The sequence below is a fragment of the Talpa occidentalis genome, unplaced genomic scaffold, assembly GCF_014898055.3.
Source record: "Talpa occidentalis isolate TD23 unplaced genomic scaffold, MPIMG_talOcc4v2.1 talOcc4.2024, whole genome shotgun sequence".
Lineage (NCBI taxonomy): Eukaryota > Metazoa > Chordata > Mammalia > Eulipotyphla > Talpidae > Talpa > Talpa occidentalis.
Window position 1 is genome coordinate 3,542 of NW_023602102.1, and position 4,629 is coordinate 8,170.

The following is a 4,629-nucleotide window of genomic DNA, read 5'->3' on the forward strand; positions in this document are numbered from 1 at the left end:
TTATTTGATATCATCAAATAGAACTTCTGAATTTAACCTTGATTATGACAGGGATTTTCAAAAATGCTAAAAGCTTAAAATTATTATGAGAAGTGGGAAATATATTTATAGTAGATCTGCAGATTAAAATTTCATAATAATTGCATGGTAATAGGATGATGTCCCTATAAATTCAAGTGTATTTTATGCCAATTTGTATTAATATAACCTTTTTGTTTTCTTTTTTGCCATTTATCTATTTATCATTCTCCCTTCTTTTTAAATTGCCTAATATGAAAAATTTGATGACTTTTTCAGGAAAAGAAAAAACTTGAGAATAAAGAAAAAGTGAAATTAATTCGTAGCTGTCCATATTATGAGGAGTGGCCCACTTTATCCATATATGAGCTAATTGCACTCATTAAATGGAAAAAATTTCCTCCGGGTCATGGTGAGTTTAATGCATTGGGATTATTTTATTTACAAACCATTATTGAAATTTTTCATAGTTTTTAATAATTTTAGGTGAGTTTTACTAATTTATTTAATGTTGCCTATAATTGGACCTTTAATTTAGAGTGTTGCCTTTTTTATTCAAAGTCATTCTGTATTGGCTTGAAAAGTGAGCTCAAAACTGGCCTTATTTCCACATTCCTTTATATCTCCCCACTGTTCAACCCTTCTTGCCCCACCCTCAGTCAATGAAAAGACCAAACTAAAAGTACAGTGAGAGAATATAGTTGTTTTTTTTCTAGTTCTCCTGGTTAAACATCTACATAAGCATTAAGTTTGCATATCTGCACCTGTTGTACACATTATCAGTGGAAAATATATTTATGGAGAATCATTGAGGTTGAGATAAGAGGTAGCAGTAATAAAGCTGCTTGCATTTCCACAGTTGAGCAATGATGCCTGGATTTCTTAGGTTATATTAATGCAAAGAGTGTAGATGCATACATCACCTTGTATAATATATTCCATGTGTGAGAGCCCACTAAATAAGATATGTTAACTGTTATGGACTGAATGTTGGTGTTCCATAGAGTTCATATGTTGAAGCCCAATCCCAAACATGTATTATTTAGAAGTGGATGTGTTGGGAGGTACTGAACTCAGGAGGGTTGAGCCTTCATGAATAGATTTAATGCCCTTATAAATAGAAATATGAGAGATGATATCTATCTCTTTGTGAGATGAGAATGCAGTAGGAAGGCAGATGTCTGCAAGCAAGAAGAGGGCTCTCATCAGACATTGTATCTGCTGCCACCTTGATGTTGGACTTTCCACCATCCAAAGCTATAAGAAATTAATGCTTGCTGTTTATGCACCCAGTCTATGATATTTGGTTTAACAGCCAATTATATCAATGCCAGGGGAGCTGAGGCATTTGGAGCAGAGTTTTAGATCTTCTTCATGAGGAATCACTATTGTCTCAAAACCACAAAGAATAGAGACCTTCATCACTCTCCCAGTCAACTGGTAAAAGATCTAGTACTAGATGATAATGAAAGAGGATACAGTTTGAAAGAAATACTTCCACCTCAAATTTACAGAACTATGCTTGTAGTGAAGGATACGAGGCGGGGAGGAGACCATGTCTGAATTAAGTTTGAAACTAAAGTTCTAAAATGAATGAGTGTGAGTTGTAAATTCCATAATGCAACTGTTCCAATAGTAAAAATAAATGTTAGAGAAGTTATACTGTGGCTAAGATATCCTTTGAGTGAGTCATGTAATAGGAAAATGAGGCTTGGCTTAGCACCTTAGAGAGGTTCTTTTATTGGAAAAAAATAAATGTCATTAGAGATAAATTTATACTGAAAAATTGAGGTCACTTAATAAGCTTATTAAATTTGATGATATTATTATAAACCCTTTCCTGAATTTGTTTCAAATATATTTCTAGTGTTTGTTTTATTTATCATTTTTTGAAATACAGTGCTTAGCACATTTAGCCAAATACATATTTTTCTCTTGCTTATAAAAAATGAATATTAGCCATGCTGCGTAGTTGTTCCTGAACTTTTCCCCTCATGAGGTACAAATGTCAATTTTTGGCCAACTGTGTACATAGGAGGTAAGTAATAAACTGACTTGTAAAAATTTGGAAATTGAGATTTTTAAATTCAGCATTTTCATTGTATAGAAACTTTTTAAAAAATGTGCATGCTTTGGATTTATCCTGGGTTTACTTTTTGTATTAAAAATATCAAATCTTGGTCTATGACTCATGTCCAGGGGGCTATTTTGTGTAAAAGGGGATCTCAGCCTTGTCAATCTATCAGGACACTGATATTTTTGAGATGATTAAAACATAGGAAATAAATCATAAAGATATTTTCAAGTGTGTGAGCCAAAAGAAAGTGGAATTTGAGGAAAAGGAGTAATTTCTACTCTTGCCACAGTGTGTTGCTCACTGATGCCCTTGACTTCATTGCCCTCACATCCATTAGGGACACCACCTCCTGTTGGCCACTACTACCCAGGCTGTGCCAGCCCACAACCAGCAGTCCTAGGTTTTCTACAACCAGATCTTCATGGATAATGAATGGCATAACACTTTCATCAAGAAATGTTCCCTATAGTCAGACTATCCACTGGGGAAGTCATCTGTCAGATCGCTGAAGGGGACAGGGCAGTGAAGGCTGCTGGAGTTGCCTTTCTGCTGGGCTTACCCCGGCACCGCATGGGTATGTCAGAGAGCTGACTGCTGAAACAACTGACCGATCTGATTGAGCAGGACCTGGCAGGCCTAGAGACTGGAAATCTGCAAGCCCTATATCATCTCCTACATGGGAATATTTGGACCACGGTCCTCAAATATCTCTGGTATTATGCTGGCTGGGCTAATAATACCATGGGAAAAATACCCACTGACGGGGACGTCTTCAGTTACAGCTCCAGGAGCCTGTAGAGGTGTGTGGGCAGATCATTCCATGGAACTTCCTGCTCCTGAAGCGGCCATGGAAACTGGGTCCTTGGGGAACTGGTACTTGGTTGCAGTATAGGTGGCTGGGCAGGCTCCACTCACCTCCCTTTATGTGGCCAACTTGGCTATGGAGGCTGGCTTCCCCCCAACCTGGTCAATACTATACCTGAATTTGGCCCCAAGGCTGGGGCTGTCATCGCCTCCTACAGGGATGTGAATAAAGGGACTTCACAGCTCATGAGACTGGCCACCTAATTCAAGTAGCTACTGGGAGCAGTAACCTCAAGAGAGTGACCCTGGAGCTGGGGTAAACAGGCCCTGACATCATCATTCAATTGCTGACTTAGACTGGGCCATGGTGCAATCCCACTTTTCCCTGTTCTTCCACCAAGGCCAGTGCTGCTGTGCAGGTTCCTGAGTAGACATATGTATTACAAAAAGTTTGTGGAGTTGAGCATCCTCCAGTCATGTCTCGGGTGGTTCAGAACCCCTTTGACAGCTGGACTGAGCAGGGGCCGCAGGTAGACAAAACTCAATTTGAAAGGTCTGGCTATATCAAACCTAGGGTGGAGGAGGCTGCAAGCTGCTGTCATGGCTACTTCATCCAGCCAACTGTGTTTGGAGATGCACGGGATGGCATGACCATCACAAAGGAGATCTTTGTTTTGAAGTTTAAGACCATTGAGGAAGTTGTTAGGAAAGTCAACGATTCCAAGTTCTGGCTGGTTGCATCTGTCTTCAAGAAGGACTTGGCCAAGGCCAGCGATCTGTCCCTGGCCCTCCAGGCTGGCACCTTGTGAGTCAACTGCTATGAAGTGCTTGGGGGCCCTGTTTGCCATCTGATGCTACAAGATGTCTGGGAATGGCGGGCTGGGAGAATATGGAGGCCTGCAGGTGTACACAGAAGTGAAAACCATCACCATCAAAGTCACTCAGAAGAACTCATAAAGATCCATAGAGCTTTCCTACTCATCTAATGGCAAAAAGGACAAAGAGATCAGCAGCAAAACCAAGAAAAATGATGCTTGCATGCTGAAAGTCTCATAAGAGAAATTCTCCCTCAGATTCTCTTGGATCAAGAAAGCCCCGCATTTGAATTGATAAGTGGGACAGATATGGAGAAAACAGTATATGGAAAGTCTTTGAACAGAAACAATGATATTAGCTTTGGGTGGTGGGGGAAGGGGCAGTTTCAAAGGTAGATTTAAATGTCTCATCTTGTCTACTTGACACATTTATTATAACTTTCCTTTAAGAGGGAAAAAAAAGCTATTGTTTACAGCTGTACTAACCTCCGGGCAATAACTATAGCCTTGCACTGTATTCTGGACTAAAACTCATTATAAATGATGCTGCTCTTCAAAAAAATAAATAAATTTAGCATCAAGAAGTTAGGATGTTACTAATTTAATACACAGTTTCCTAGACTATGCTGATTTCTAATTCTTTATTGGTAAATGTCTTGAATAATGATGGTGGTGACTATTGCATTGGATAGTCTGTGATTATACTGAATAAGTCAGATTGTTTTTCAATGATTCCAAAACATATAAATATACAGTACTTACACTTACACAGTTTTAAAAAGTCATTTGTCCTCCTTAGAGAAGAGTGATGATTTCACTAGATGATCTTCAAAGCTCTTTTCAGGTCTGAAATACTATGATTCTTATAAATAAACATACCTACTTGAAGAATAAGTCCTGTCAACCAAATCTAAT

The 4,629-nt window shown here is 38.8% G+C and overlaps 1 pseudogene; it reads left to right on the forward strand.

The window, feature by feature from the left end:
* Nucleotides 1-1,051: 1,051 nt before the first annotated feature.
* Nucleotides 1,052-3,856, forward strand: LOC119253823 (aldehyde dehydrogenase, mitochondrial-like; annotated as a pseudogene).
* The last annotated feature ends 773 nt before the right edge of the window (nucleotides 3,857-4,629 follow it).